This window comes from Podarcis bocagei (assembly GCF_964188305.1).
Source record: "Podarcis bocagei genome assembly, chromosome: 6".
NCBI classification, from domain to species: Eukaryota; Metazoa; Chordata; class Lepidosauria; order Squamata; family Lacertidae; genus Podarcis; species Podarcis bocagei.
The window spans coordinates 26,298,186-26,311,163 of NC_138130.1; the positions used below are offsets into that span (position 1 = coordinate 26,298,186).

Genomic DNA, 12,978 nt, shown 5'->3' on the forward strand with positions numbered 1-12,978 from the left:
CAATATTTCATTTTATATATTTTTATTTAGTTTGTTAAATATTCATCCAATATAACAAAAGGACCTATATCTCCCTAAAATTCAATCAGAATTTACCATACGTTGATGGATATTCCATATAAGTCAGAATGTTTTCGTATTTATCCCTACATAATTGCCTATTACATCAATTCCTTGCATTAAAGCTGTGTATGCTTAATTATATTTGCGTGGTTCACATAATTAAAAGGATTCACTTTATTCTTCTCAGTTTCTTTGCTTCTCTTAGAGGTATACATCTCTACATTTCTCTCTCTCTCTCTATATATATATATATATACAGTGGTACCTCTGGTTAAGTACTAAATTCGTTCCGGAGGTCCGTTCTTAACCTGAAACTGTTCTTAACCTGAAGCACCACTTTAGCTAATGGGGCCTCCTGCTGCCGCCACACCACCAGAGCACGATTTCTGTTCTCATCCTGAAGCAAAGTTCTTAACCCGAGGTACTATTTCTGCGTTAGTGGAGTCTGTAAGCTGAAGCGTAACCCGAGGTACCACTGTATATATATTCCTGGAGCAGTATTTAAACTTACACAGTATGTAAAAATCAGCTAATTCAGATTTGTAATACTAATATAAAGTGATGAGGTTGTATTTAGTTGTATCCTTTTTATGGAAAAGTCACTTATCTAGCAGAGACCTACACTAACTGAAGGCAAGAAGTAATTTCTGCCCATTCCCCCTGCCTACTGGAGCTTCTCATGGACCAGCACCAACTCTAGGGGCCCTGGGTGCCTGAGCCCCCACAAAAAAAATGTGGGGGCTCAGCACCCACACCACGGGGCTCCGACACGGCTTCTGGTTTCTGGTTCCACTGGTGGCTTTCATAACAGCATCAACCTAAGCCATTGTGCCAGATGGGTATGAACTGACTTGTGACGGTGGTGCATTGCCCGCCGCCATGCTGCAGCACAACCCAATGCATATTTTTTGGAGAAGGACATGCTCCATGGGCAGCACTCTGTCTACCTTTGAGTCTTAAAACAAACTGCAGTGTTTCCCAAACCTGAGTCTCCAGCTGTTTTTTGGACTACAGTTCCCATCACCCCTTACCACCGGTCTTGCTAGCTAGGGGTGATGGGAGTTGTAGTCCAAAAACAGCTGGCAATCCAAGTTTCAGAAACCCTGGCATAGTTGATTTCTAGCATGGAAAGAAATAAGTGAAAATACACTGGCATAATTATTTATTTATTTATTTATTTATTTATTTATTTATTTATACCCCGCCCTTCTGGCTGGGTTTCCCCAGCCACTCTGGGTGGCTTCCAACAAAATATTAAAATACAATAGTCCTTTAGATATTAAAAGCTTCCCTTTAATAACTGGCTGGCTTCTGATTTTTTGTAATGCATCCCAATGCAGAAGGCTCTATGTCTGTTGAGAGGCATTAGCTTCTAATACCAGTTTCACTTATTTGGTGGTTAGACTGAATTAGTGAAGTCAGGGTACAGAGCTCTTCCACTGAGAGCTAATCTTGTGTGAGAGAAATACCCAACAATGGCGGTGTTCATTTAAATATTGAATGTCGCTGTTCTGCCTGAAAACTATTTCTTCACATTTCATTTTCTTTTCATTTGTCATAAACCTTAAAAATATGTTCAGTCCTTTAATAAAGCTAATCATAATACAGTAATTATATGAATCATGCTATGATTTTATGAAATCCAACAACGGCTCAGACTTTGACAATGGGATGAAGATACTTTCAAATGAATAATAGAGAGAGGTTCAACATTTTTCCCCCGCTGGGACTTTTGTGCGAGTCAGTTACCAGCACAGTCATATTTGGCATCATAACAGACCCTCCTACCCACTCCAAAAATAATCTTATCATATAAGATATCAATTGCTCTTTTTACACACAGGCAAACCTTGTATGCAGTTATGCAGACTTCAGCTGTAGTGCTCTACTGAAACTCATTTCACCAGCAACTGACCTGAAATGTGCATATCAAAAAACATCCATGGTTCAGTGCATGTGCATCTGACACAGCACAATCCTAACCATGTCTACTCAGAAGTAAGTGCTACTGAATTCAGTGCAGCTTATTCCAAGATCAGCGGGTTTGGGATTGCAACTTAAAATTCTATCATGTTGGAAGAGAATCAGATTTTCCTGCTGAAAATGTCACAAAGTATAGAAACATGCCAAAGCAGCCATGTTAAACTTGGATTGGGCCATGCATAATGGTTGCCAAAGCTTGCTGAGCCTTTTATCCTTATATGGGCTTTTTCTCACTGCTATTGGTCAAGAGTAAAGGGAGAGAAGAAGAGGGGAAAGAAGAAAACAGAGCAGGAGAAATGACCATTATTATTAATATTGACTGAATGAATGATTGATTGATATACTACTTATATGTCAAAATGGTTTCTAAGCGATTTAGAACTATAAAATCATTACATAATACAGTATTAAAACATCCTTGATTAAAATATACAATAAAATGAACAGTTAAAATATAATAAATAAAACATTTAAAACAATACAATCACAAGTTCAGATCTTGGAAATGCTTGTCTGAATAGTGTGTCTTCAGGAGCCTACGGAATGCCAACACTGATGGGGCCACTGGTATTTCAACAGGGAGGACATTCCACAGAACTGGTGCCACTAGTGAAAAAGCCCACAAGCTGAATTGGCTGGTAGTCATCAGGCCACAGCAAAACTAATCAAGTTCCATTAGCTGATCATAAGTGCCCTAATAATAATATTTTATTAATTACACCCTGCCCATCTGGCTGGGCTTCCCCAGCCACTCTGGGCGGCTTCCAACAAAACATTAAAATACAGTAATGCATCAAACATTAAAAGCTTCCCTAAACAGGGCTGCCTTCAGATGTCTTCTAAAAGTCTGTTTTTCTCTTTGACATCTGCTGGGAGGGTGTTCCACAGGGCGGGTGCCACAACCGAGAAGGCCCTCTGCCTGGTTCCCTGTAACTTGGCTTCTCGCAGTGAGGGAACCGCCAGAAGGCCCTCGGTGCTGGGACTCAGTGTCCGGGTAGAACAATGGAGGTGGAGACGCTCCTTCAGATATACTGGACCGAGGGCTTTAAAGGTCAGCACCAACACATTGAATTGTGCTCGGAAACATGCTGGGAGCCAATGTAGGTCTTTCAAGAGGTAAGGTAAGATGGCCCAGAGTTCTTCAGGGATTTGTATGTTATTAGCAGATGCTTAAAACTGGCTTGGTGACTAATAGGCAGCCAGTGCGTATATCCTCCTGTACTGGTGTGATATGTGCCCAATAAGGAGCACCACTCACTACTTGGACTGCAGCACTCTGCACCAGTTGCTGCCTCCAGAATGGGTGCAGGGGAAGCCATGCACAGAGCACATTACAACAGTCCACTAAAGGATGGGTCACAGTGGCCAAGCTATCCCTGTCCACGAAAAGGAACACTCTTCTCTTCTCACCTTACAATGCAAAGCTAAAATGTGCTGCTCTATTCCAGGTATTGGAGTCCAAGTCTCCTTTTCTAGAGAGAGAAGGTGAAAGAAAGACATATATGGGGGCGGTGGAGGAATTGTACCCATATTGCAATTTGCAGGGTCTACTCCGAAGGATAAAGTCTGTTAAGCTATACAGTGGTGTCTCGCAAGACGAAATTAATTCGTTCCGCAAGATTTTTTGTCTAGCGAATTTTTCGTCTTGCGAAGCACGGTGTCGGAAAAGTTTTGGAAAAGCTTCAAAAATCACCAAAAACCTCAAAAAAGGCTACCACGCCGCGTTCTATGAGTTGCTCCTCGAAGTCAAGTCGCAACTGTATTCACGGTGTTAAGAAAAAGGAAACAAACTTGCAAAAAACGCAAGACAAACTTGCAAAGCAAGCCCATAGGGAAATTCGTCTTGTGAAGCAGCTCAAAAACCGCAAAACCCTTTCATCTAGCGAGTTTTTCATCTTGCAAGGCATTCGTCTTGCGGGGCACCACTGTAGTAAACTGGCTACCTGGCCAAGCCCCTGCCCCCTGCCATGCACACGCAAACATACAGGGTAGAATAAAATCTTCCCATGTCTGGGAGCTACAAATGTCTCAATCAGATGCATCGGAGCCTAAAGAGATGCCTGCCTGACAACTCCAAGGTGGCATATGGATGCACATCCATTCCCATGCATTTTTTATATGTGACTAACTGCTCCCAACTTCAGTTTGGAGCTGGAAGCTGACACTAACAGAGCAGTTGGTGCAGGCTCTGACTCATGGTTTTGGAACAAGCAGGAGGAGCTGAGACATCCTCAATAGCCTGAAGCGTTAGCCTTAAATTAAACCTCTGTTCCTTAGAACAGCTTGAAAAATAAAAAAATGGGAGAATTAAGCATCCTTCAAGGAGTTTCACAAGCTCCCAACAGATATATTAGAGCGGGGGAGGGGGATGAGAAAGAGGGAAGGACAAGTCTTCACAAAATACTTTTGAGGGGGAAAAACTTTTCATTGAAAGATTAAAAAAATAAATAAATAAGGATATTGTTATCATTATTGCTTCAGGGTAGAACTTGGCATCATAAACATAGGTTTTCTGGCAAAAAATACGGTAATAATAATGCAACCCTATATCAAACCCAATCTCCTTAGCCCATGAGATTGTATTCAACGCAGCACTAAGGCTAAGCATCCGTCGACACAAGGATTTTCCTTGTTCTGGGGGCATGTGTAGGGGCAGGGGGAGAGGGGGGAAATTCCTGTTGTATTAATCGTGATCCTTGCACTGGGTTCCACTAGAACAATAAGTTAGTTCAGGAATAGGCAAACTTGGCCCTCCATATGTTTTGAGACTACAATTCCCATCATCCCTGACCAATGGTCCTGTTAGCTAGGGATGATGGGAGCTGTAGTTCCAAACATATGGAGGACCGAGTTTACCTATGCCTGAGTTAGTTGAATACAGCCCATAAAGTGATGTCATAATTTCTAGTTCCATCCTCATCTAAGAATTTTATTTGATTCCAGAATCTCTCCACACAAACTGATCTAGGGCTACCATGCACAGCAGTCCCAAGACTAGTCCTCAATATATTAGGATAAAAATACTAATATAAAATATGTTTCCAAGCATAATTCAAAGTGTTTGTGCTGACCCTTAAAGCCCTAAATGGCTTTGACCCTACATACCTGAAGGAGGGACTCCAACCTTATCATCCAGCTCAAACACTGAAATCCAGCTCCAAGGGCTTTCTGGCAGTTCCCTAATTGTGAGAAGTGAAGTTACAGGGAACGAGGCAGAGGGTATTTTCGGTAGTTGCACCTGCCCTGTGGAATGCCCTCCTATCAGATGTCAAGGAGATAAAAAACTATCTGACTTTTAGAAGACATCTGAAGGCAGTCCTGTATATGGAATTATTATTTTTAATGTTGATATCTTACTGCATTTTAATTTGTTGGAACCCACACAGAGTTGTTGGGACAACCCAGTCAGATAGGCAGCAATTATTATTATTATTATTATCCATCTGACTTTTATATATACCTGTATATATACCCTTCCCTCATTCTCTCTTCTGGTGGCAGAATATTTCTTCTGATGAAATAGGAACAGATACTGATGTGGAAGAAGCTTTGATGATAATTGATTATTAAGCAAAATATATTTTGCTAGTGCATTATAAGCTCAAGAGTTTTCTGCTGTAGAAACACATCAAAGCAATGAGGGGCTTGTGTTGTACATCATCCAAAGGTGACAGTCTTTTGGACAATGTTTATAATAAGAGTTGCTTTGATTAAAAAAGAATATGGTGAGTAATGATGGATGGCAGGCTTACAGCCTAAGAAATAAAGGAACAATAAATGTCCTGCATTTTCTGGAAAGGGTAATTCAGTAATCCAAATATACACCTGGATAGCTATGTCAGACTTAATCAGAACAGGGAGTACTAGAAAGAGGAGAGTGCGTTGCTTAAGTAATTTTCCATGAAAATACATACATACAAATGCATGTGTCATTGTGCCAATACATAATCTTCCATTTATATAAAACAAAAGCTTTGTCAATAACTTGCTTTTGCTGTCAGTCTGGCTAAACATCAGACAGGAAGCATATTTACCTGAAAATTGACTACAATGGGTTGAATATTTTTCAGTTCCATTCAGGATCCTTTCACACAGAGAGAGAAACAGACAGACTGACACAGAAACACACACGATCATGGCTGTCTCACTGGGTTTGACAAAGGTTTGTTTTGCCTATCCATCATAGTGGGTCTATCAGTCGGCGGAAATATATATCTCAAGCTCACAAGTAAAGCATTGAAGATGATTATGATGCTAGGTTACTGATGATGATGATCTTAAACCCTGTGGTTTCCTACCTCTGCATGTGGTTTCCATTGTAACAAGTGTCATGGCTAGCCTTTGACAGTCCTATCCTTGGTTGTTTTTCTTTAATAATAATAATAATGATAATAATACTTTTTTATTTGTATCCCGCCCTCCCTGGCTGGGGCCAGGCTCAGAGAGGCTAACATCATAAAAACAACACAATATGCATAAAAACAGACATCAATTAATTAAAATGCATCTTAAAATTAATTCAGACATGTCAAAATCTGGCCAGGTGGCAATTATCAGGTTGGAATTGAGAGTGGTTAATATAGAGCCTAGGGCTTGCCGATCAGAAGGTCAGCAGTTCGAATCCCCACAACGGGGTGAGCTCCCTTTGCTTGATCGCTGCTCCTGCCAACCTAGTAGTTCAAAAGCACGTCAAAGTGCAAGTAGATAAATAGGTACCGCTCCGGCGGGAAGGTAAACAGCGTTTCCATGCACTGCTCTGGTTCTCCAGAAGCGGCTTAGTCATGCTGGCCACATGACCCGGAAGCTGTATGCCAGCTCCCTCGGCCAATAAAGCAAGATGAGCGCCGCAACCCCAGAGTCGTCTGTGACTGGACCTAACGGTCAGGGGTCCCTTTACCTTTTAATACTTGCCAGGACCAACTGTTCCCACTGTTACAAATCATACAAGGACCTGTGAGTGGGTTGGGGGCTACTGGCTACCAACTCAAAATTCCACTGGGATTTCAATTTACCAGCTTCCCAATTCCTAAGGTGGGAGGAAAGCTGCAAACTACAAGAGCTTCCTAACCAGAATCATCTTTACCACAGTGAAGCCTACACAACAGGTGGGCTTTAAGAAGGGCACATGCCAGAGGTCCCACCTAGAAATCTAAGAAACTGTTATGGGCACCACATACCTACATCGCAGAATAAATACTAGCAATGTTCCAAGAAAACACCCTCATGCCCCACAACCTGCTAAACAAATAAGCAGACAGCACCTCTAAATGCCAAATGTATCATGGCCAGGTTTTGAGAACATCTGGATAGAATTGTCTTGTTGAATACTCAATGGGACAAAACAATAACAGGTCACAGTTTTAGAGGGAGAGCAAGATTTCCTAGAATGCAGCACAATTTAATCCATCCCCACGACTAATACATAACTATTCCGGTGCCCATTTTTCAAATTGCAAGCAAACCAACATATTCTGGTAAATCAAGCTAATCATAGCAGAGAGCAGTAATATTCAAGGGAACATCAGCTTGTTTGCTTTCAAACAAGATTAAGAGGCTCCATTCCTCCAAGGAGTGTGCCAGTCTTCAAAAACCAAATATATCCACTAGAGAAACTGAACCCACTTCCTTCACCAGCAGCCTCTATTGCAGCCCAATTCAGACAAACAGGCATTATGCAGTAAACACTTTAACCTCTACAATTTGAAGACTGTGCTTTTTAGCAACACGGTTTGTGTGTAGCTGCTGCTCACCACAAGATCTGAGTATAATCAGCAAATGACTACAAATTGATTGCAAAAATAAGATGCAAGGATATGGTGAAACAAAAAAACAAAAACCATCCCTTTATGGATACACATTGAAAGAGGCTGTATCTGAATATTCCCTGTGCAAATCATTTGCTTTTGTGTGTGGACTGGGCTTCTGAGAAAGAAAGAAAAACACCATTTAAAAAGCTGGTCTTCTAGCACTTGTCAACAAATAATGTTCGAACAACAATTTGATGGACTGGCCTGCGTGCAATTAAGCATGCCTTTGGGACATTCTCTATCACACAAAAATGTCACATTGCTTTTGCTAATGCACATTACATAACAATTATTTAGTGTGTATATTGTACTTTTGAACATTCCAGGCGTTTCGCATACATTGTCTGCATTTACACACAATGTTATGGTAAATCATGCTTTGCTTTGACTGTGGTTTATTAAACATGCCAGGATCTGTGTCACAGATGAGAAAGGAAACTGTAGCTTGTTTCCTCTAAGGTTAGTTTGTCTCCCTCCCACCTCCTGCAATATCTGGTTAAGACCTCAAATGCATTTGTATCAGTCACAGACTAACAAAGCTTCAGTGCATCACCAGTTTGCTTATCTCGGAGTGGCTGTAGAAATGGAACAGAGAACACAAAAGTTCTCCACCTCAGAGATCTTTGACTTCTCTCAGCATGCCCTGAGATAAATGAGTGCGAAAACTATCTCCCATTGCACTCCTAGCCACAGATTTTTAACTCTTTCCTAGCACCCCACCAGAACAGCAACTCTCCCACTCTATCTGAAGAAGTGTGCATGCACACGAAAGCTCATACCAAGAACTAACTTAGTTGGTCTTTAAGGTGCTACTGGAAGGAATTTTTTTATTTTGACTATGGCAGACCAACACGGCTACCTATCTGTAACTCTCCCACTCTAAGTCCCTGCATCCCCACAGATTATTTATGAAACTTGCTAACACCCAAAAATGTTAAAGGTCATAGGGGGACATGTTTATATTCCTCCAGTACACACTCAGTCACCCCTCCTTCCCTACTTTTCTGAGTTGATAGCAAAGGTGAGAATTTATATGAGTTGATAGCAAAGGTGAGAATTTATATGGGAAACATGCTGGTTCAGCTCTTTGCCACTGCAGCTCTCTGCATATGCAAGATCTAGTACTATTGTTTTCCGAAACATAACCTCTCCCTATGCCTTCATGCACCACTACTGGGTGGGGAAATGTAACTCAGGAACCAGCACTGGCATGGAAAAAACTGTGCCATAGAAGGCATCCAACACGCCTTAGAAGCAATGCAGGATCTGAAATAATCAGTGCTTTGCAAACCCTGTGCCTAGGCAACTAGAGCCTACATAGAAGCAGTTTTGCATAGTAAGCGAGACAGATGTGGGTGGATCTGCCCTACTTATCAAGTTCAAGGTGCTGCTGTAGCTGTGATGGAACAAGCCACTGATTCAGCTGTTGGAGATAAGTAGCTGTATCTGATGAGGCTCAACAATTCCAGGAGCGTCACTTGTCAGCTACACTAAGTCTCCATTCACTTTAAACTGAGGACTTCAAGAATCAAACTGCCATAATAATAAAAAGAAGGAAAGCAAAGAGCAGAAATAAACGGTCAATTCTGAGTATAGCTCAAGGTAATCACCGCAAGCATTCAGGTTTCGTGCCAGAGCTTATTTGCGGACTGCAAAACAAGAAGAGGATAAAAATTTACTGATAACTCAATTTTGTTTTGGTTGACAAAATGGAACAGGCAGAAAACCTCTTGAGTGACGTACTTGAGTGATGGGTAGATATGAATATTGAAAGGAAGAAGAAAAGCAACAGTTGCCCATCATTTGAAATACTATTTTTATGTAAATACCAATACCAACATTCAGGAAAAAGGTGGGCAGTGCACTTATTCCACTTTAGAATCCATATGTGGGGATTATACATTTGATTATACATTGTGTTATGGGAAACCTTCCATTCCGCTATGAGAATTTTGTCAGTTAGGGACAGGCTGCACACTAGATTTGCACACAGAAAGCTAGCATTTCTAGCATAGCATATTATTTGTGCAAAAAGTAAATGCACTCAAATATATATAAACAGCCTATATTCACTACACTACCCTAACTCCCTCAGCCACTGATTTTCTCCCACACTGATTTTCATTCAGTTTCTGGTTATCAATACTGTGGCTATTTTGAAGAAAGACATCGTAATCCTTCCTTTTCTTTTCCCTTTAGCTTAAAGGCAAGAAAGAAAGCAAACAGGGAGACATATAAGCAATTCAATAGGGGAGGTCAGATATTATACTCTGCCCGGCTTATTTTTCCTAAGTAAGCTCTATTCCACAAGCGCTTTTAGATATTTTTTTCTGCCCCATCAAAACAGAAGAAACTCTGGATTAGTTTTATCTGTAAATTTATAACTCCACAGGGAAGTGAGATAGAACAGGGCCCAAATGAAGAAGCTGGGTTTGTGAATGGTTTAGCTGCAGTTCATCAGACTTGGGCTATGTCTGTAGTGGCGGATTTCCTGATTAGATTTTGTTTGTGTGTGTGCTCTTCCTTGCCAAGCAGATCAGGAAAAAGTCTGCTTTTGTCCCTTTAACAGCTATTTGCTATGCAGAAATCAAAAGGTGAAGCATTGCATGGCACAGAACTAAACTTTACCCATAGGAAACTGTCATGTGCTGAGTCAGATGATTAGTCTCTCTATGCCAGTATAGTTCTGAAACAGGGATGAAGCTATGTGGAGATGAACAGTAAGGCTGGGTGATACCTGGTTTTCAATATTGTGATATATCACCAGCTAAACTTTGCGATATACTGATATATCACAATGTCTGAAGTAAGAATGGAACTATGCAGAGGCACTGTCTGGCTTCATGGTTTTTCCCACATTGTGATTTTTGCATAACACACACACACACACACACACACACACACCATGATTTGCAATATATTGCCTGGACAAAAACTATGAGACCAATATCATGATGTGGACTTCAAACAGGTTTTGGACAATATATTGATATATCACCCAGGCCTACTACACGAGGATCTTTTACACGACATGCTAAGCCAAACTATGCCTTATGGGGACCATGCAAATGAGCGGGGAGTCCAAAAAAGAGCCCACAGCTGCTTTGCTTTTTTCTCTTGTCCTTTTTCCTGCTGTGCTTTAAGCCTCAGCTACATCTCATGAATAGTGAAGGCAGAGCTAAACGAGTCCCTGTTAGGAGAACATGGTAGGCCAAGTGCAACACAGTTTGAGAGGGGAAAGGACCAGGGATGGGAAAAGTGGCTGTGGGTTCTACTAAAGGAACCCACACATTTGTGTGGTCCTGCTATAGCATAGTTTGCCTTACCTGTGTCAAGCAAGCCAGGCCACTGGCCAGCTGTAGCTCTCCAGGATTTTAGACAGACATCTTTGCAAGACCTACCTGAAGATGCCCCAGGGATTGGACCTGGGACCTTCTGCATGCAGAGAGAGCGTTGCCTTTACTGCCAAGACATGAACCTTCCTGTATTGTCTCTGCCCATGACTGTAGTTCAAACTATTGTTAAAGGGCCAGCTACAGGAGCTAGTTCAAAGTTGCCATGCACCTTTCCATCTTTGTATCCACATAAATGGATATAAAGCAAGGGCTTGCTTGTCTATCACCCTCCTAAATCTGTTTGCAGAATGTGCTTGTGCAAAAGCAGAACTGTGCAGCCAACAAACAAGAAGGAAGGGGGAGAGGCAGAAGGCAGAATTTAAATGCCAGGGAATAATTTGTGCCAGAGAAAGTGATCTGTGGCTGAGGGACAGAGGGCAAAGAGGCCCACTCAGCTTACAACTCCCACAAGAACGCAACAGCAACAACCACAGGAGCAAAATGCACTGCCCACAGCCAGTTGTTACATCTAAAACTGAAGCAGTAAAACTAAAGCCCCTCTTTTGTCCAGATAAGATTTTGGTGTGGTCCATCAGCAACTACTGTTAGCAGCAGTGCTTTATGCAGATGGCTAGAAGTGTGACAAATACATATCAAAGGCAGATTAGCTTTTGTTAAAAAAAGCTAGTGTGGACAACCCTTATCAGCTTAATCCAAGTCCTTCATTTTAAATGGCTGAGATAAATACCTAGGCAGCAGGAAAAGTTCGCCAGAGAGAGAGGAACGTTTAAGAGAATAATTTCAACTGCAGTCATTTCTGCAGTTTAGGTGAATGGCAGAAGGTGGTGCACTGCTGTGACACTACACTACCCTCCGATTACAGTGGTGTCCTTGGAGCAAGGACTGTGCAGATCAATTCCTCACAAAACATCAACACTTCAGTTCTGCGGGAAGTGAGTTCCCTCAGAGGCACAGAGTTGCCATCCAGACAGAACCATACATTTCTGAAGGGATTACTGCATATTTTCTGATTTGTTTCAACAACAACAAGTTAAGAGCTCTTTTTTAAAAAAACCATCTATGCTCTTTGGATGTTAAGGCAAGAAGATCCATAACAATAATACAGCAACACCTCAAAAGCTAAACGGGACTTGCCATCTGAAAAAGATACAGCCATTAAGGGAAAAGGAAAAGAGAGAGAAAGGAAGAGCAGGGGAAGAGATTACAGAATCAACGGCCCAATGGATGAGGTTCATTTCTTCACTAATGCTTCTTTTTTAACTTTTATTTTTCAGTGTTAGTTTCAAACCCTGTTTAAGCAGCTACAAAAGAAGGAGAGGTGGTAGGATGCAATGAGTTCAGAAAAGCCCTCACCCTTCAATAGCCATCTCTCAGGTCTTTCAAGTAAACTTACAAGTCAGATTTTAGAGGCCATGACGCCCTAAAGAAAATTGCAACTAGTTCCTTAAAAGGAAAGGACCAGTCTGCAACAACTAATTTTCACCAAACCACAGTTGAGGGTTCTTTAACACGTATACTGATATAAAGCCAGCTGCACAGTGTGAATCTAGGGGAGCAGTTGTAGAGTGTGTTGGCAGTTTGGTTTGCAAGACACTTTTGCAGAGAAGCTGTGCCAATTCAGATGCGCCATTGTCTACACTTAACCTGAGGTATTCTCAGCCTCTGTTAATCACAGTCACTTGAATGAGTTGCAGCTAGCACATCTCAAGGACATGGACAAGATTCGTGCAGCCTACCAGTCTCCTTGATCCTTGATTCTTGAATGGGAC

General features: G+C 41.5%; 1 protein-coding gene across 2 annotated transcripts in view; it reads right to left on the bottom strand.

The window, feature by feature from the left end:
• The window catches only part of NALF1 (NALCN channel auxiliary factor 1), a 328,184-nt gene that overhangs the window by 300,016 nt on the left and 15,190 nt on the right, over positions 1-12,978 (bottom strand). The window lies entirely within an intron of this gene.